Genomic DNA, 22,459 nt, shown 5'->3' on the forward strand with positions numbered 1-22,459 from the left:
TATATATATCCATATACCCTAAAACGATCGGGGAGCACAATAGATCGGGAGTTCTGCTGCCAGAAGCCTCCGTAGGCACCAAAAACCAATCTAGACCCGTTCCGGCACCCTGCCGGAGGGGGAATCCTTCTCCGATGGCCATCTTCATCATCCCGATGCTCTCCATGACGAGGAGGGAGTAGTTCTCCCTCTGGGCTGAGGGTATGTACCCGTAGCTATGTGGTTGATCTCTCTCTCTCTCTCTCTCTCTCTCTCTCTCTCTCTCTCTCTCTTTCTCTCTCGTGTTCTTGAGGTGATACGATCTTGATGTATCGCGAGCTGGGCTATTATAGTTGGATCTTATGATGTTTCTCCCCCTCTACTCTCTTATAATGGATTGAGTTTTCCCTTTAAAGTTATCTTATCAGATTGAGTCTTTAAATATTTGAGAACACTTGATGTATGTCTTGCCGTGCGTATCTGTGGTGACAATGGGATATCACGTGATTCACATGATGTATGTTTTGGTGATCAACTTGCGGGTTCCGCCCATGAACCTATGGATAGGGGTTGGCACACGTTTTCTTCATTATTCTCTGGTAGAAACTTTGGGGCACTCTTTGAGGTTCTATGCGTTGGTTGAATAGATGAATCTGAGATTGTGTGATGCATATTGTATAATCATACCCACGGATACTTGAGGTGTCATTGGAGTATCTAGGTGACATTAGGGTTTGGGTTGATTTGTGTCTTAAGGTGTTATTCTAGTACGAACTCTAGGGTTGTTTGTGACACTTATAGGAATAGCCCAACGGATTGATTGGAAAGAATAACTTTGAGGTGGTTTCGTACCCTAACATAATCTCTTCGTTTGTTCTCCGCTATTAGTGACTTTGGAGTGACTCTTTGTTGCATGTTGAGGGATAGTTATGTGATCCAATTATGTTATTATTTTTGGGAGAACTTGCACTAGCGAAAGTATGAACCCTAGTCCTTGTTTCAACGCATTTCAATACCGTTTGTGCTCACTTTTATCATTAGTTACCTTGCTTTTTTTATATTTTCAGATTACAAAAACCTTTATCTACCATCCATCTACCACTTGTATCACCATCTCTTCGCTGAACTAGTGCACCTATACAATTTACCATTGTATTGGGTGTGTTGGGGACACAAGAGACTCTTAGTTATTTCGTTGCAGGGTTGCTTGAGAGAGACCATCTTCATCCTACGCCTCCTACGGATTGATAAACCTTAGGTCATCCACTTGAGGGATATTTGCTACTGTCCTACAAACCTCTGCACTTGGAGGCCCAACAACGTCTACAAGAAGAAGGTTGTGTAGTAGGCATCAAGCTCTTTTCTGACGCCGTTGCCGGGGAGGTGAGTGCTTGAAGGTATATCTTTAGATCTTACAATCGAGTCTTTTAGTTTCTTGTTTTATCACTAGTTTAGTTTCTAAAAGAAAATTACAAAAAAATGGAATTAAGTTTGCCTCGTACGCTTCATCTTTTTAATATCTTTCGTGAGTATGATGGAAAGGAAAATTGTGCCAAAGTGTTAGAAGAAGAATGCATTAAAATGTTTGGCACTAAATCTTTGAATGATGAGCATGATTGCAATGTTGCTAGTATGAACTCCTTGAATATCCATAGTACTAATGATGATTGCACTAGTTATGATGAAAATGTGTCCCATAAACATGTCAATTTTTTCGAGTGCATTGGGTTTGCAAGTACACACCAATTAGGGAAGATAGATTTTGCAAGAGGCATAAGTACTTAGAAACTAAATTGTTGCAAGAAAGGCTAGATGTTTGTGCTGAAGATTTAAATTTTCTTAGCCATACTTGTGGGCTTTGCAATGAACGTGGTCATTTAACCATCCGATGCAAATTCTTTCATGATCTAATCGTTTCCAAAAATTGTGATGACTTGATTTCTCTTGCACATCATAATGAACTTAGTTTGCTTATGGGTAACGAATAAATGAAACTTATAACTAACTATCTTCCAGTATTTTCCCGTGATAAACTTCTTGGCTTTGATCTAGAGGAAATTTATATGTATTGTGCGGTGAATTGTATTGAAAATCCTTATATTGCCAACTACATAAAGAAAAGAAAAGAAATAGAAGGTGAAGAGAATACTAATGGAAGGTAAGAGACTTCCCAATACCCTCCTATTATTTCTTATGATGAATCAGGTAACGAGGAGGAGCCTCCTATTCAACCAATCTCATTAATAAGGAGCTCCAAAAATAGGATTGAACCCACACATGATGTGGTGAAGAAGAAGAAAAGAAAAAGGAAGAGAGATAAAAAGATATCTCTCCCAAATAATGCTGCTCCTATTACTGTTGTGCCTCATGAAATATAATTGTGGAAGATAATGATACTTCTTATGATCTTGAAAATCTTTTTGGCACTTGCTTGGAAGAATATGAGAATTGCTATACTATTGGTGCTATCCATACTATTAATGATGAGAGTGATTATGCATATGATATGAAAAGGCCCAAGCTTGGGGATGCTATGTTTGATGAAGATGATGTTTTTGAGAATATATTTGCTGCAATTAATGTTAGTCCCAAGCTTGGGGAAGGTATATTTAATGAAGATTATATTTGTAGTCTCCCAAGTTTTGATATTCAAATTTATTATGATGATAGCATGCCTCCTACTTATGATGATTGTATTGATGAAAGTGGGTTTGGAAGAGTGTCAACTTTAGGAAGTAATGACCCCACTATTTTGGAGGATGTTTAATGTTATTGTGATAATTATGTAAGTGGATTTGGAGAGGTCATGACTTTATTTAGTAATGATTCCACTATCTTGGAAGAGGTTTCAAATGATTATGATGAGAACAAAGTTGTTACTTATGATAATTATTGTGATGACACTTATGCTATAAAAAGTAGTGATGATTATATTTATAAAACTTGTCATGATTAGGATTACCCCTTTTCTGAACATTACTCTTTTAATGTGGAAACAATTTATAGTATTCGAGTCTCTTATGATACTCCCACTATTCCGAATGAGAAGAATTTTGATTATGTGGAGAGTAATAAATTTTTTATGTTTGTAGATCATGAAAAAAATGCTTTAGGTGATTGTTATATTTTTGAATTCATTCATGATTCTACTGAAAATTATTATTAGGGAGGAATATATGCTTGTAGGAATTGCAATAATATCAAGTTTCTTCACTATGTGCTTAAAGTTTTGAAGTTATGCTTGTTTTTCCTTCCTATGCTAGTTGATTATTGTTCCCATAAGTTGTTTGCTCACAAAATCCCTATGCATAGGAAGTGGGTTAGACTTAAATATGCTAGTCATATTCTTCATGATGCTCTCTTTATATTTCAATTCTTATCTTTTATGTGAGCATCATTGAAATCATCATGCCTAGCTAGGGGCGTTAAACGATAGCGCTTGTTGGGAGGCAACCCAACTTTATTGTTGTTTCTTGCTTTTTCCTCCTGTTTAGTAATAAATAATTCATCTAGACTCTGTTTATATGTGGTTTTATGTTTTAATTAGTTTTTGTTCCAAGTAGAACCTTTGGGAAGACTTGGGTGAAGTCTTTGCGATCATGCTGTAAAAAACAGAAACTTTAGCGCTCACGAGAATTGCTGCCATTTTTATTTGGAGAGTGATATTTAGTTAATTATTTTTGCAGATGATTAATAGATAAATTCCTCAGGTCCATAAATTTATTTTAGAATTTTTGGGGTTCCAGAAATATATGTTTCATCTAGATTACTACAGACTGTTCTGTTTTTGACAGATTCTGTTTTCACTGTGTTGTTTGCTTATTTTGATGAATCTATGAGTAGTATCGGAGGGTATGAACCATAGAGAAGTTGGAATAAAGTAGATATTACACCAATATAAATAAATAATTAGTTAATTACAGTACCTTGAAGTGGTTTTTTTTCCGCTAACGGAGCTCACGAGTTTTCTGTTAAGTTTTGTGTTGTGAAGTTTTCAAGTTTTGGGTAAAGATTCGATGAACTGTGGAATAAGGAGTGGCAAGAGCATAAGCTTGGGGATTCCCAAGGCACCCAAAGGTAATATTTGAGGAGAACCAAGAGCCTAAGATTGGGGATGCCCCAGAAGGCATCCCCTCTTTCATCTTCGTTCATCGATAACTTTACTTGGAGCTATATTTTTATTCGCCACATGATATGTGTTTTGCTTGGAGCGTCATTTTATTTTATTTTGTTTTGCTTGCTGTTTGAATAAAATACCAAGATATGAAATTATTAAATGTTAGAGAGTCTTCATATAGCTGCATAATTGTTCGACTACTCATTGATCTTCACTTATATCTTTCGGAGTAGTTTGTCATTTGCTCTAGTGCTTCACTTATATCTTTTTAGAGCACGCTGGTGGTTTTATTTTGAAGAAATAATTGATCTCTCATGCTTCACTTATATTATTTTGAGAGTCTTTAGAACATCATGGTAGTTTTCTTTGGTTATGAAACTAGTCCTAATATGATGGGCATCCAAGAGGGATATAATAAAAACTTTCATATAAAGTGCATTGAATACTAAGAGAAGTTTGATGCTTGATGATTGTTTTGAGACATGGAGGTAGTGATATCAAAGTTGTGCTAGTTGAGTAGTTGTGAATTTGATAAATACTTCTGTTGAAGTTTGCAAGTCCCGTAGCATGCACATATGGCAAACATTGTGTAACAAATTTGAAACATGAGGTGTTATTTGATTGTCCTCCTTATGAGTGGCGGTCGGGGACGAGCGATGGTCTTTTCCTACCAATCTATCCCCCTAGGAGCATGCGCGTAATGCTTGGTTTTTGATGACTTGTAGATTTTTGCAATAAGTATGTGAGTTCTTTATGACTAATGTTGAGTCCATGGATTATACGCACTCTCACCCTTCCATCATTGCTAGACTCTTCGGTACCATGCATTGCCCTTTCTCACATTAAGAGTTGGTGCAAACTTCGCTGGTGCATCCAAACCCCGTGATATGATACGCTCTTTCACACATAAACCTCCTTATAACTTCCTCAAAACAGCCACCATACCTACCTATTATCGCATTTCCATAGCCATTCCAAGATATATTGCCATGCAACTTTCCACCATTCTGTTTATCATGACACATTCATCATTGTCATATTGCTTAGCATGATATTGTAGTTGACATAGTATTTGTGGCAAAGCCATCGTTCATAATTCTTTCATACATGTCACTCTTGATTCATTGCATATCCCGGTACACCGCCGGAGGCATTCATATAGAGTCATACTTTGTTCTAGTATCGAGTTGTAATCATTGAGTTGTAAATAAATAGAAGTGTGATAATCATCATTAATAGAGCATTGTCCCAAAAAAAGAAAAAAAGAAAGGCCAAAAAAGGGGGCCAAATAAAAAAATAAAAAAATAAAAATAAAAAGGGACAATGCTACTATCCTTTTACCACACTTGTGCTTCAAAGTAGCACCATGATCTTCATGATAGAGAGTCTCTTGTTTTGTCACTTTAATATACTAGTGGGAAATTTTTCATTATAGAACTTGGCTTGTATATTCCAACAATGGGCCTCCTCAAGTGCCCTAGGTCTTCGTGAGCAAGCAAGTTGGATGCACACCCACTTAGTTTCCTTTGTTGAGCTTTCATACATTTATAGCTCTAGTGCATCCGTTGCATGGCAATCCCTACTCCTTGCATTGACATCAATTGATGGGCATCTCCATAGCTCATTGATTATCCTCGTTGATGTCAGACTTTCTCCTTTTTGTCTTCTCCACATAACCCCCATCATCATATTCTATTCCACCCATAGTGCTATATCCATTGCTCGCGCTCATGTATTGCGTGTAGGTTTATAAAGTTTGAGATTACTAAAGTATGAAACAATTGCTTGGCTTGTCATCGGGGTTGTGCATGATGAGAGCATTCTTGTGTGACGAAAATGGAGCATGACTAAACTACATGATTTTGTAGGGATGAACTTTCTTTGGCCATGTTATTTTGAGAAGACATGATTGCTTAGTTAGTATGCTTGAAGTATTATTATTTTTATGTCAATATGAACTTTTATCTTGAATTTTATGGATCTGAATATGCTTGCTACAATAAAGAGAAATACATGATGAATATGTTAGGTAGCATTCCACATAAAAAATACTGTTTTTATCATTTACCTACTCGAGGATGAGCAGGAATTAAGCTTGGGGATGCTGATACGTCTCCAACGTATCTATAATTTTTGATTGTTCCATGCTATTATATTATCAACCTTGGATGTTTTATATGCATTTATATGCTGTTTTATATGATTATTGGGACTAACCTATTAACCCAGAGCTCAGTGCCAGTTTCTGTTTTTTCCTTGTTTTAGAGTATTGTAGAAAAGGAAAATCAAACGGAGTCCAATTGACCTGAAACTTCACGGTACTTATTTTTGGAAGGAAAGCAACCCGGGAGACTTGGAGTCCACGTCAGGGAAGCTTCGAGGAAGCCACGAGGTAGGGGGGCACGCCCACCCCCCTGGGCGCGCCCTCCACCCTCGTGGGCCCCTCGTGGCTCCCCTGACATACTTCTTCCTCCTATATATATCCATATACCCTAAAACGATCGGGGAGCACAATAGATCGCGAGTTCCACCGCCAGAAGCCTCCATAGCCACCAAAAACCAATCTAGACCCATTCCGGCACCCTGCCGGAGGGGGAATCCTTCTCCGGTGGCCATGTTCATCATCTCGGTGCTCTCCATGACGAGGATGGAGTAGTTCTCCCTCGGGGCTGAGGGTATGTACCAGTAGCTATGTGTTTGATCTCTCTCTCTCTCTCGTGTGTCTTGAGGTGATACGATCTTGATGTATCACGAGCTTTGCTATTATAGTTGGATCTTATGATGTTTCTCCCCCTCTACTCTCTTGTAATGGATTGAGTTCTCCCTTTGAAGTTATCTTATCGTATTGAGTCTTTAAAGATTTGAGAACACTTGATGTATGTCTTGCCGTGCGTATCTGTGGTGACAATGGGATATCACGTGATTCACTTGATGTATGTCTTGGTGATCAACTTGCGGGTTCCACCCATGAACTTATGGATAGGGGTTGGCACACATTTTCATCATGATTCTCCGGTAGAAACTTTGGGGCACTCTTTGAGGTTCTATGTGTTGGTTGAATAGATGAATCTGAGATTGTGTGATGCATATCGCATAATCGTACCCACGGATACTTGAGGTGACATTGGAGTACCTAGGTGACATTAGGGTTTTGGTTGATTTGTGTCTTAAGGTGTTATTCTAGTATGAACTCTAGGGCTGTTTGTGACACTTATAGGAATAGCCCAACGGATTAGTTGGAAAGAATAACTTTGAGGTGGTTTCGTACCCTACCATAATCTCTTCGTTTGTTCTCCGCTATTAGTGACTTCGGAGTGACTCTTTGTTGCATGTTGAGGGATAGTTATGTGATCCAATTATGTTATTATTTTTGATAGAACTTGCAATAGCGAAAGTATGAATCCTAGGCCTTATTTCAACGCATTGCAATACCGTTTGTGCTCACTTTTCTCATTAGTTACCTTGCTGTTTTTATATTTTCAGATTACAAAAACCTTTATCTACCATCCATATACCACTTGTATCACCATCTCTTCGCTGAACTAGTGCACCTATACAATTTACCATTGTATTGGGTGTGTTGGGGACACAAGAGACTCTTTGTTATTTGGTTGCAGGGTTGCTTGAGAGAGACCATCTTCATCCTACGCCTCCTATGGATTGATAAACCTTAGGTCATCCAGTTGAGGGTAATTTGCTATTGTCCTACAAACCTCTGCAGTTGGAGGCCCAACAACGTCTACAAGAAGAAGGTTGTGTAGTAGACATCAATAAGCAAGCTATAATGCACAATGATTTCACATAATCCACCAAGTATGAATGTAAGGATATCGATAGGACAATAGGTACTCACAAGAGCAAAGCATCGACCAGCACAGTTACGATATCCTAGGTTTTGCGGCGCTTGTTCTATCGCCAATATACGTCGGGTGCTATGTGATTTCTCCGGTAGCTCCACCTTTTTCAAGGACTTCGCTTGTACTCCTTCAGGTTCTGCAATCACCCTCTTACTTTTGGATGCACTACTGCAGGATACTTCTAACGCGACACTACAATCAGAGACCCTTCGATGAAACTGTGTGTGATGCAATAATCGCAAACGATGGTGTAAAAGAATTGTCAAAAGGTGCAAAATGTTTGCGATGGAGGATGCATCAAACACGGTTCAGATTTTAGTTGCATGTGCGATGTAGGGCATACGGTTCAGTTCAATGAACTATTTGCAATGATGCAGAACAAAATAAACGGGCAGCCAGATGAAGGCGTGTGCGATATACAACATCGGTTCACTCGAATGAGCTGTTTGTGATTAGGCAACACAAAAGAAACGGTCAGCTAGATCAAGGTGTGTGCGATATACGACATGTGGTTCACTCGGATGAACTATTTGTGTTGAGACAAGAGAACATAAACAGTTCAATATAACAAGATGTGTGTGATACGCGGCAAACAAGTCTGTAATCGGAAATTTGTGCGAAGACCGATAATAAATAAGACGTGTGTGTTGTGCGATGGGATTGCATACAGAACAACACACACACACACATACACACACACACACACACTTATAAGGACATGGTTGCATAACCAAATTAAACATCCACTTACATAGGTGGCTACTACAACCATGGCATTTGCACACACCAAAGTAAACTATTACATGCATAATTACATAGGTGGCTACTACACACATGACATTTCCACACACCAATAAAGTAAACTATATATTACATGCATGATTAACTAGCATAAACGATCATCTGATCATCATCTACTTCTTGTGACGCTTGCTCTGCTTGTGGCTTGATCCAGGCTCGTCGATTTGGGTAATGAGGCACTTCCTCATGTCAACGATCCGCCTGTGCATCTCGTAGCATGTGTACATGCTCTCAGCCGCGAACCTGGGCGAGGTTCATCTACTTGCCGCATCCAAGCCCTCTGCCAAGATAGGGGACTTGTTCTCTGGGCGTCCTACTTCATCTTTTCCTAGTAGGGGTCGATGATGGCCGAGGCGAGTTCGAACAGGGAGTCCTTCTTCGTGCTGCCCTAGACCCTGTAGTGGTCACAGATTTCGACAAGGTTCTTGCAGGACCAGCCCATAACACTAAGCGCTTTTACATCATTGGTGGTTTCCACTATGGTGAACTTGTAGTCGGTGTTGTTGACAAACCTCTTAAAACGGTCGCAAGGCTCTGTGGCCATGCAGTAGTGGTAGATGAGGACATGATGGCACACGCATAAATGGGTGATGGCAACCTTCTGATTTATGCCGGGACGACCGGCGGTGTACTGGAGGTCGATGCCGACCACCTTGTACTTGTCTCGAGCAAGCAACTGCTCAACACTATTGATGTAGTCGTCTACCATGGCCGGGTCGATGGTGTACACCACCGAGAGATCCGTCTCCCTCATGTGGGTCTCCACTCTATGCTCGCCTAACTCCATTGGAGCGCCACTAGACATCCCCTCTCTATGTGTCATCATGGGTGTGCTTGTTGTGTCGTGGGGCATGATCCAAAGGTTGAAGAGACTAAGGTTATATTGGCTGCGGGAATTAAAGGGGAAGCCGGACGGCCAGGAATATCGGTAGGCCCTGATGGCAGTTATAATTTGCAGCGCGTAACTCCATCATGCTGCACGTAACTACATCGCGTGGCAATGCGCGCGGCGCAACCACATGCATATGCCCCCCCGACGTGATCGTGCGCACGCCCAACCGCTGGTAGAGCGCGCACGGAGGGATGTGAGCAGAGCGCTCCACGGTCGCCTCAACGACGAGCAACCATATATATTTATATAGTAGTTGAACACACAAGGAAAAGTTGTCCACAAGCCGAGCGCACCGACGGACGCGAGCAAAGCGCGCCAACGGACGCGAGTAGAGTGCGCCGCGGCACCTAACGGCAAGCATGGTGCACTGTGGAGCCAAACTGCGAGCAGAGCTTGCCGAGGGACGCGAGCAGAGGACGACATAGTGATATGTCGCAAATAAGATGAACTGTGCGAGCGATGAGGGAGACATCAAGCACGTATCAGATTAGAGTTACGTGTGCGATACGTGGCATACAGTTGATCCATCCGAGTTGTTTGTGATGGAATAAGCCGTGTGTGTTGCGGGCATACGCTTGCTGGTATATTCCAAAAAAATTGTTAATACATGTTACAAAAATTGTATAACTGGAAACTATGTTCAAATACGAATCCAACGATATAATCTTTGGTGACATGCATTCGTATTTTATTAGTTAAATACTACTTATAAACCAAGACGGGGGTATAGTAGGTAATTAAATCGCAAATGTTTTTTTGTATTAACGTATGTGTATGTGTCCTTTCGTCCTCCTCTCGCATGTCTTCTCACCTCGCTGCCGCAGACGGCTTACAGTGCAAGCTTGCGCAGCGCGCGAGGGCGTTCTTTTGGCCAAGTGGTGGCTCGAAGTGGCGCCAATGAATCATCGGTGAGCCCGTTCCCACGCAACCTCGCAGGTTCCCACGCAAGCTTCCCGCCCGACTCAGTGAAATCCCCTAAAATCCCAATGCTTTACCGGTCTGCTATATAAACCCTCACGACCGGTGAGTCCTGCGTTGCATTTTCCCGTCCCTCCATGTAGCTTATCTCGTCTGCTTCTCCCACAATCGCCAATGGCAGCGGTCCGTCGTCATCGCTCAGCCACTCCGCCGTCATCAGATGACAGCTCCAGCTGGGAGGCTACACCACGGCGGTGGCTCAGTCCCCGGCGTAGTGTAGTGCGCATGGCGTTTGTGTTGGGTGTGCGTGGAACAACCACCACATGCTTTGCCGCCGCTGCCCTTCGGCAGCTGTTGCCCGCCGTTGCCATCACACCACCGTCGAAAGCCAGGGCCATCGCTCGCTCCGCCGCCGCGGCCCGAAGTTGGGAGGTGGCCATCGTGGTCGCCACCCCACTGTCGGCCATCACCCGGTCTGCCACCGCGGCCCAAAGGAAGGAGGTGGCCATCATGTCTGCCAGCCCACCCTCGACTGCCGAGATCATCACGCGCTCTGCCACCACCGCCCGAAGGAGGGAGGCGGAGGTGGAGGCCCGCACATCCGTCAGCTACCTTGCGCGCTACATTGAGTTCCTGCGAGAGGAGGAGTGCCTCGTCGAGCACGCAAAGAGCCTTACCGCAGCCATGGCCACATCACACATCGACGCAGAGGCGTGGAATAAGGAGATCTATGAGCAGTCCGGCCGCTTCGAGAGGGATGGTCTGGAGCGGCAGTGGGCGTTCAAGCTGGCGAGCATTGCTGAACGTGCAGCAGCGACACACACCGTATTGCATTTGTCCAGCTCGTCGGTAGGCTCCTCCTCCTCCTCTACCTCTTACTGAGCACACTCGGCAGAGGAGAGGCTGCCGGAAGTAGCACAAAGCTCCTCCATAGTAGTAGTATTTAGGGGCTATTTTGTTCACTTCATTTGACTATTGATGTGTGGTGGAACTGTACAACGTACTTAAAATTAGCTAGTATATATAGTTGAACTAGCTATTTTAGTATGTGGTTGGCAACAATTGACGAAAAGTTTGGTCAGTTCAGCTGTCGAGTTGAACTGTTTGTATAAATTAAGAAGGACTACATAATCTATGAATGAAATCTATGCTTAATTACTGAATTTTAGTTGCAAAAGTTAGACAGAGCTAGTGATTTTTAGCTGCATATTTTGACAAATCGCAGTGTTACAAGGATTGACAAATGACGATGTTACTAGATCAACAAATGTCAACCTTTCCAGTTTGACAAATGGCAACATACCCAATATGACAGATGCAAAATTTACCAAATTGTTTGTACGTGGTTGCACACGGGTCATCCAAAACAACCATTTGCATTGAAGGGATGCACAAATCCTCCGCTACGAATTTTCCCTCGACTTAAGGGGGAAGACCATAGCTCTCACTTTGCATACGGGTGTTCTATATAAAACTTTTGCGATTAAGAGCTTCAAAAATCCTACTCGGCACATTTATCATGGCTTCCTGGGGAAGCTGTCGGTTTGCATACGGGTGTTCTAACTAAAACATTTGCGATCAAGAGCTGCACAAATCCTGCTAGGCACATTTTCCCTCGGCTTCATGGGGAAGTTGTCGGTTTTGCATACGGGTGTTCTAACTAAAAACATTTACGATGAGTGTTTTATATTTAAAAACCGTATTAAACTACGGCTTGGGCACCATTAATGGAGAGGATGCGAGCAAGGCAGGCGACCATGCAAGTCAAAGGGCTCACTTCCCAGTGAGCCTGCATGGTGTACAGCTCACACGCTTCCCGGTGAGCCTCCACATTGGAGTATAGCTTGCACGCCTCCCGTTTAGTCAAGAACTCAAGCACCTGTCTGCATGGCACCTCCTAGCCATTAAAAGAGTGAGGCGTGGAATCACGTGAATGGTTAACAGAACGCACACATTTTAAATTATACAAAAAGTTTGAGATGTTATAACGGTAACTATTTGTTTCGAAATGCCTTTGTTGGCTGTTATTCAAGTGCGCCTTCTCTCAAAATGGACACGAAAAATACCACAGCATGTCGGGTGCCATTCCATTATAGCATGCCAAGTTTCATGAATTTCAGATGAGTTTTGGATTTACTAGAATTTAAAAACAAAGGTGGCACGTTCCCTACCGAAACCATCATGCTTGTTGTGAGAAGCTCTGGTTTGTGAGAAGCTTATACCCAAACCTACCCCAAATGGGACAAAATTTTTACCACGACATGTCGATGCCGCTCCATGATAGCATGCCAAGTTTCATGAATTTCAGACGAGTTTTGTATTTTCTAGAATTTGAAAACCAAGTATCTCAATGTTTGTGGCTGAGTGACGGTGGCTGGGTGTTTGAAATTCATTACCATTTCTTGCAAGGGACCTAAGCATGCAAGCAAGGACACATATTTGATTTTTCAACCAGTTTATATGCACAGGAGCATGTTCATGTAGTTCCAATTTGAATTATGCACACAAAATGAATAGAAAACCCAGTTAATGTATAAAAATGTCCAAACAAACCCCGAAATATTCCAAAATTAAACACAACACTCGTGTTGTTCTATGTTGACACTAGAAAAATTTTGAGACCAATAAGAGGCAATGGATATAATTTCATCCCCAAAGGTGGCACGTTCCCTACCGAAACCATCACGCTTGTTGTGAGAAGCTCTAGTTTGTGAGAAGCTTATGCCCAAACCTGCCCCAAATGGGACAAATTTCTACAACGACATGTTGATGCCGCTCCATGATAGCATGCCAAGTTTCATGAATTTCAGACGACTTTTGGATTTACTAGAATTTAAAAACCAGGTATCTCAATGTTTGCGGCCGAGTGACAGTGGCAGGGTGTTTGAAATTCATTCCCATTTCTTGCATGGGACCTAATAAGCATGCAACCAAGGACACAAATTTGATTTTTCAACCAGTTTATATGCACTGGAGCATGTGCATGTACTTCAAATTGGAATTATGCATCTGAAATGCTTAGAAAACCCAGTTAATGTATAAAAATGTCCAAACTAACCCCGCAAATTTCCAAAATTACACACAACACCCCCCTTGTTCTATGCTGACACTAGAAAAGTTTTGAAAGCAATAAGAGGCAGCGGATATCGTTTTGTCCCCAAAGGTGGCACGTTCCCTACCGAGACCATCATGCTTGTTGTGAGAAGCTCTGGTTTATGAGAAGCTTATACCCAAACCTGCCCCAAATGGGACAATTTTTTTACCATGGCATGTTGATGCCGCTCCATGATAGCATGCCAAGTTTCATGAATTTCAGACGTGTTTTGGATTTACTAGAATTTAAAAACCAAGTATCTCAATGTTTGCGGCCAAGTGACGGTGGCAGGGTGTTTGAAATTCATTCCCATTCTTGCATGGGACCTAATCATGCAAGCAAGGACACGTCTTTGATTTTTCAACCAGTTTATATGCACTGGAGCATGTCCATCTAGTTCAAATTTGAATTATGCACCTGAAATGTCTGGAAAACCCAGTTAATGTATACATATACAAACGAACCCCTAAAAATTCCAAAATTAAACACGACACTCATGTTGTTCTATGTTGACGCTAGAAATTTTCTTAAAGCAATAAGAGGCAACGGATATTGTTTCATCCCCAAAGGTGGCACGTTCCCTACCGAACCATCATGCTTGTTGTGGGAAACTCTGGTCTGTGAGAAGCTTATACCCAAACCTGCCCCAAATGGGACAGTTTTTTTACCATGGCATGTTGATGCCGCTCCATGATAGCATGCCAAGTTTCATGAATTTCAGACGAGTTTTGGATTTACTAGAATTTAAAAACCAAGTATCTCTATGTTTGAGGCCAAGTGACGGTGGCAGGGTGTTTGAAATTCATTCCCATTTCTTGCATGGGACCTAAGCATGCACCGAAGGACACAAATTTGATTTTTCAACCAATTTATATGCACTAGAGCATGTGCACGTAGTTCAATTTTGAATTATGCACCTGAAATGCCTAGAAAACCCAGCCAATGTATAAAAATGTCCAAACGAACCCCGAAAAATTCCAAAATTAAACACAACACTCCTGTTCTTCTATGTTGACACTAGAAATTTTTTGAAAGCAATAAGGGCCAACGAATATCGTTTCGTCCCCAAAGGTGGCACGTTCCCTACCGAAACCATCACGCTTGTTGTGAGAAGCTCTCGATTGTAAGAAGCTTATACCCAAACCTGCCCCAAATGGGACAATTTTTTTACCATGCATGTTGATGCCGCTCCATGATAGCATGCCAAGTTTCATGAATTTCAGAAAAGTTTTGGATTTACTAGAATTTTAAAACCAAGTATCTCAATGTTTGCGGCCGAGTGACGGTGGCAGGGTGTTTGAAATTCATTCCCATTTCTTGCATGGGTCCTAAGCATGCACCGAAGGACACCAATTTGATTTTTCAAACAATTTATATGCACTGGAGCATGTGCATGTAGTTCAAATATGAATTATGCACATAAAATGCCTGGAAAACCCTGTTGATGTATAAAAGTGTCCAAATGAACCCTGAAAAATTTCAAAATTAAACACAACACTCCTGTTGTTCTATGTTGACAGTATAATTTTTTTTAAAGCAATAAGAGGCATCGGATATCGTTTCGTCCCCAAAGGTGGCACGTTCCCTACCGAAACCATCACGCTTGTTGTGAGAAGCTCTCATTTGGGAGAAGCTTATACCCAAACCTGCCCCAAATGGGACAAAAATGTTACCACGACATGTTGATGTCGTTCCATGATAGCATGCCAAGTTTCATGAATTTCAGACGAATTTTGGATTTACTAGAATTTAAAAACCAGGTATCTCAATTTTTGGGCCCGAGTGATGGTGGCAGGGTGCATGACATTCATTCCCATTTCTTGCATGGGACCTAAGCATGCAACCAAGGACACATATTTGCTTTTTCAAACCGTTTATATGCACTGGAGCATGTGCATGTAATTCAAATTTGAATTATGCACCTGAAATGCCTACAAAACCTAGTTAATGTATAAAAATGTCCAAACGAACCCTGAATAATTCCAATTTTTTGACGACACACCTATAGTTGCATGTTCACTTCACATAATAGTTCTAGCAATTCAAAAATCATCCTTTGCACTTGTGACCCCATTACGTAATTCAAATCAAGACGAAAAATCAAGTAGATCACACATAGTTTATTATCACCAACCGTGTGAGATGCAGCACAAAATATCTTGGAGCACCATCGGAGAGTCAAGCACACTAGCCCGCTCCTCAAATATCATTTCGTTGTTCATTCGTTGCTGGTGAAAGATGGGGATGTGGACCCGCGTCGTGAGGGCAATTCCGGCGAGAGCACAGCCGCAGCCGCCAGACGCATGCTGATAAGCTTCGTGAGGGCGACCGCAATCTGCGTCCGGGTGGCCAAGGCAGCCCAAACAGCCGCTGTTGCTTCTCAGGCGGTGTCAACAACATATGCCTCAGGGATAGCAACTGACGAGAGCGGCACAACAACTGTTCGTTCCGTAGCGGCGGCCTTAGCCTTGATGGAGGCCGCCCAACACCATGTCGAGGCCGTCCATGCCCAGCTCGCGGTGGTCACTACACAAATTGAATGAAGCTTCTCCGATAATGGTCGGCAACCCATGGCCGAAGAGTTGGAAATCACCGAGAGAGTTCAAGCAGCCGTCCTAAGAGGCATACCTTGCCATGACAGAGCCCGACGCGGATGGCGAGATGCTTGCCGAGTATGGTGCAATTGATGCCATGGAGCCCTTCCCCAGGAGACCATCGGGCGCGAGCTGGACATGGAGGCGGCGGCGGAGATCGACGAGCACTAGCCGAAGTAGTACTCTTTGATTTGTTTAATTAAGAGCGCCAGTCTTTAATTTGTTAGAGTAATGTTTAGCTTAGCTAGCTCTATTTAATTGCTGAACTTGGTCGATTAAGAAGTGTGGGTGTGCTGTAGTCTCCTTTGTGTACCCAAATTATGCAACGACGTAGATGACCACTGTAACCAGGGAAATTCGAACTAAAATTTTTGACGCTCAAACTCATCACACACGGGTTAAGCTATCTGAATTGTTTGTGATGTTCACATATCGTACACAGTTCTGAATAAGGGACCGTGTCTGATGACACTTTGCGCGCCAGTTTTTTCGCTAAAGCGATTCCAAAATTTCGGCTTCCGAGGAAATATCTACCTCCCCGCCCCCCCCTTGCCAAAAGCCCCATTTCCCCTGTTTTCGCCTTCCTTTCCAAGTTGAAACCTTAACTCCTTGCTTGCATCGCCACCTCCTCGCCCGCGACCCTCCTTCACGCTGCTCGCCCTCGCCTATCCAGGTAGGTATTCCACACCCGACCCCCATCCTCCTCCTCCTTCCACATCCCACATGCCCCGACCGCCGGCGCGACACCTTCCATCCAAATCACCAACCCCTCCACCAAATAAGCGCTGCCCTAAGCCATGGTGCACGTAGTATAGCCTGGATCTCAAGGAGCATTTGGCAGCAGAGAAGAAAATCACGGCCACACGCACAGATCAGGTCGCGATGGTTGTCATTCATGTCGACCCCAGATCTTGGAGGAGCACCTCGCCGTCGAGGCCACTGTCGACACCTCGCACGCCGACGATGCGAGGCGGTTGGCTGTTTTGTTCAATTCTGCAATGCTATATTCAATTGTTGTGGGTGCATTCTGTTATTTTATACCATGTGAGAAATAAATTGAATTTGATTGTACTAAATACACGAGAAACAAATACAATTGCTATATTTCCAAGTTGTTAAGCATGCTTGGTTTAGTTAACTATCTGATCTTCTATTAGGAGTATGCTATATTGTGCAATGTGATGCTCAGTTAACGTTTGGTTCATTTGTTGTCAGTGGTGATTCCACTAGGGAGGCTTCAATAGGCTTAAGCCTACCCTCCAAAATCCTATTTAAGCTAAACATACCACTTTACAAGTATATTCTGATGGTTTACATGCAATAATTGCAACGCATTTGCTAATTAGACTTAGGAACTTTTTGTTTAAGCCTACCCTTCAATGTCATGCTAGATTTGCCACTGTTTGTTGTGTTGTTTAGTTAACTATTTTGTTTGGTTCAATTCTGCAATGCGATGTTCAATTGTTGTGGCTACATTCTGTTATTGTATACCATGTGAGGAATAAATTGAATTTGGCTGTACTAAATACATGAGAAACAAATACAATTGCTAGATTTCCAAGTTATTAAGCATGCTTGGTTTTGTTAACTGTGTGATCTTCTATTAGGAGTATGTGATATTGTGCAATGTGGTCCTCAGTTAATTTTTGGTTCATTTGTTGTGGTGTTTAGTTAACTGCTTGGTTCAATTCTGCAATGCTATGTCCAATTTGTCATGCATTTAATACACGAGAAACATATATAAGTGCTATATTTCCTAGTTCTTAATCATGCATGGTTTGGATAAATGGGTTTTCCATGTGGCTTGAATCACTCTGATGAATATGCAATGTGCTTATTTTTCATCAACATATTTTACTGATAGCATGCGAACCCTTACTTAACCTGATGACTAACTACCTTATATGTGTTGTAGGGAAACAATGGGAAGCACTGAGGTTTACAATCAAGGTTAGCACGTTCATGGTTCATTGTCTAATAGCACATTAGTGTGCAATTGCAGGAACCTTTCAAATATTTAGGTTTTTAACAATTTGGTCTTGCACATGTAGGTCCTGCTGTCAGAGGTTTTGACCCACTGTTCGACCCTTTTTGCATATGGGGAAATAAGTTGTCCATGAATATCAGTCAAGTCAAGAAACTCATAAAGATTGGTAGGATAAAGAAATTAACGACAAAAAACAACAAGATCTTTGTCTGCATAATGAACAAGACATCAGTTCACTACATGATGGTACTAACTATTATACCTTTCCTTTTTTATTCCTGTGCCCCATTTCCAATATAGAGAAGATATTTATGCACATCCTTGTTTTCAGGCGTTTCCTAAGCAGTTCACAGATGATTACCTCTCAAACCACATGTATGGTCAGGAGGCGAGGAAGGTATTCATACAACACCCACGGTTCAATATTGAAGTGTTCCTAAAGAGGACGAAGGATGGACAATCAATCATCCACAGGCACTAGCCTAAAGTTACAAAGACCTTCAACATCAATGAAGGCTCAATATTTGCCTTCTGCTTCAGCAGTTTTCGAGATGACATACATCTGTCTATGTACCATCTATGATGCTAATTTCGAAAGGTTATAGATGTTGCATGTGAAACTTGGTGCTGGTGTAGTTGTGCAATGGGGTAGCTGAGTGCTAAAGCTATATGATGTTGTACTCTGATGTATCTCAGTTATGAAAATGAAATATATTGTGTGCTTAATACAAAATGTCAATTAGATTAATAAATGGATTATTAATAATCGAATAATTAGCTAGCTAATTGGGTTTTTCTATTGCAAACGGTTATCGAGAAAACACTGTGTGTGATGCATTCAATAACACACACAGTTTCTAGGAATAAATCGTGTTGGATCAATGAACAATCACACACGGCCTTCTCCTGAAAACTGTTTGTGTTAGGCACTACAAAAAAAGAGACATCCGTGACATTTTGGGCCAAACAAATTTTTTTCTATCATGCTTATGACACTTCTATGATGATAATTGTGACAAAACCTGGTATCATCATAGATGTGGTGGGCTCCTACTTATATGACAAAAAATCATGACAAAAATGGGCTTTTAGTCTTGGGCGGGCCAGAGACGCAGTTGTATGACATTCTTTGGGCCGTCCATGATGGAAAAAACCGTGGTAGAAGCGAGGGCAAGGAAAATATTGGGAGAGTTCCCGGTTATGGTGCGTGGTCGGGGGCTGAGAAATGCGCGTTTCTCTCGTACATACGTGCATGTGTGCGAGGCGTTGCGCTCTAACTGAACCCGAGCAAGGCGTTAGACTATAACTGAACTCGAGCGATTGCACTGGATATGTTACTGAACCTGAACGATCGATCCCTTGCTGTTAACTGAACCCGAGTGATTCCTTCGCTGGTGCTGCTAACTAAAGCCGATTGAACCCTACTGCCTCCTTCCCTTGACGAACAGTGAGCGTTGTTGGGGGGGGGGGTGGATGAACAGTTCCCGGTGGGGGGTTGGATGAATAGGACCCCGTGGTAGTAGATGCCGTTGCCGCTGGATGAATAGGACCCCGATCGAGTCGCTTGGGGGTGGATGAACAGGACCCCGTGGCGGGCTGGATGAACAGGACCCCATGGAGGGCTGGTTGAAAAGTAGCCGGTGGAGGGTTGGATGAATGCTACCTCTTGATCATGCATTGGTTTTCCCTTGAAGAGGAAAGGGTGATGCAGCAAAGTAGTGTAAGTATTTCCCTCAATTTTTGAGAACCAAGGTACCAATCCAGTAGGAGACTACACGCAAATCCCTCATACCTACACAAAAAATCAAGAACCTTACAACCGACACGATAAAGGGGTTGTCAGTCCTTTCACAGACACTCGCAAAAAGTGAGATCTGATAAAGATAATAAGATAAATATTTGGGTATTTTTGTTTTATAGATTGAAAAGTAAAGATTGCAAAACAAACGGCGACAGAAATAGCTAGTTGACGGGAGAATAATATGATCGAAAATAGACCCGAGGGCCATCGGTTTCACTAGTGGCTTCTCTCAAGATAGCATAATCTATGATGGGTGAACAAATTACTATCGAGCAATTGATAGAAAAGCGCATAGTTATGAGAATACCTAGGCATGATTATGTATATAGGCATCACGTCCGTGACAAGTAGACCAAAACGATTCTGCATCGACTACTATTACTCCACACATCGACCGCTATCTATCATGCATCTAGATTATTAAGTTCATAAGAACAGAGTAACGCCTTAGGCAAGATGACATGATGTAGAGGAATAAACTCAAGCAATATGATTTAAACCCCATCTTTTTATCCTCGATGGCAACAATACAATACGTGTCGTTTCCCTTTCTATCACTAGGATCGAGCACCGCAAGATTGAACCCAAAGCTAAGCACTTCTCCCATTGCAAGAAAGATCAATCTAGTAGGCCAAACCAAACTGAAAATTCGAAGTGGCTTGCAAAGATTTGTAAATCATGCATATAAGATTTCAGAGAAGAATCAAATATTGTTCATAGATATTCTTGATCATAAACCCACAGTTCATCGGATCTCGATAAACACACCGCAAAAAGAATTACATCGAGTAGATCTCCAAGAGAATCGAGGAGAACTTTGTATTGAGATCCAAAGAGAGAGATGAAGCCATCTAGCTAACAACTATGGACCCAAAGGTCTCTGGTAAACTACTCACACATCATTGAAGAGTCTATGGTGTTTATGTAGAAGCCCTCCGTGATAAATTCCCCCTCCGGTGGAGCGTCGGAAAAGGCCCCAAGATGGGATCTCATGGGTACAGAAGGTTGCGGTGGTGGAAATAGGGTCTCGTGGCGCTCCTGAATGTTTTTAGGTTATAAGAGTATATATAGGCGAAAGAAGTAGGTCGGTGGAGCTGCGAGGGGCCCGCGAGGGTGGGGGTGCACTTGGCCCCCCTGGGCGTGCCCTCCTGCCTTATGGCTTCTTCACTGCTTTCTTGACGTCCACTCCAAGTCTCCTGGATCACGTTTGTTCCAAAAACAATCCTCGCGAAGGTTTCATTCCATTTGGATTCCGTTTGATATTCCTTTTCTGCGAAACACTGAAATAGGCAAAAGCCAGCAATTTGCACTGGGCCTTCGGTTAATAGGTTAGTCCCAAAAATAATATAGAAGAGAATAATAAAGCCCATTAAACACCCAAAACAGATAATATAATAGCATGGAACAATCAAAAATTATAGATACATTGGAGACGTATCAAGCATCCCCAAGCTTAATTCCTGCTCATCCTCAAGTAGGTAAATGATAAAAACAGAATTTTTGATGTGGAATGCTACCTGGCATAATTTTCAAAGTAATTCTCTTTATCGTGGCATGAATGTTTAGTTCCAAAAGATTCAAGATAAAAGTTTAATATTGACATGAAAATAATACTACTTCAAGCATACTAACTAAGCAATTATGTCTTCTCAAAATAACATGGCATACTTCAAGCATACTATATTCAAAAAGCACAGAGTGAGGCGGAAATGACGGAGGCGACAGGGGAGGCGATCGCACGACTCGCGACCGCGGACGAAAAGATCCAAGGTTAGGGCACTTGATCCACGATCCTGTGACACTCCAAAAATTTTAATTGGTTTTCATCAAAAACTTTGTTGGATTTTTTTAAGAGGGCATTTAAAATTTCTTTTCCAGAAATCCTTCCTCTTAAAAACTTCCTTTTCTTTGGCAAGGATTTTATTTTTCTTCAAACTATGGTGTTTGATCTTTTGAACCTTCTTCTCTGTTGGTTCCCTCTCAAATTATTTTTGGAGTTTAATCTTTTTCTTTTAAAAAGAAACTCTATGAAAATTTGGGATTTTCATATCTTGGAAACCACCCATGACTTTGTATTTTGCCCATGTGGTAAAACCCCTCCAAAACCTCCCCTCCTCCTTGTAATCAACCTAAGTTCTCTGTCCCTACTAATCCAAGCAAGTTTTGGATTTTATTCTAATTATTTTTCCCCTCAAATCATTTCTGCAAATTATTTGGAGCCTGAGAGATTTTCAAAGCAAGTACCCTTTTGCATTTTAGTTTTGACCTCAAACCAACTCTCCTGGATAGTCCTTTGTACCCACAGCCCAGAACCATCTTGATCCACTCCTCCTCTTTTCAAATTTTTCAAAATTCAGTCCCTGCATGTTTGGACCAGATTTGCCAAATTTGGTGAAATTCATATCTACACTTCTCCAAA

This window comes from Triticum urartu, chromosome 6A (genome assembly GCF_056163025.1).
Source record: "Triticum urartu cultivar PI428250 chromosome 6A, HENAU_Tu73, whole genome shotgun sequence".
Taxonomy (NCBI): Eukaryota; Viridiplantae; Streptophyta; class Magnoliopsida; order Poales; family Poaceae; genus Triticum; species Triticum urartu.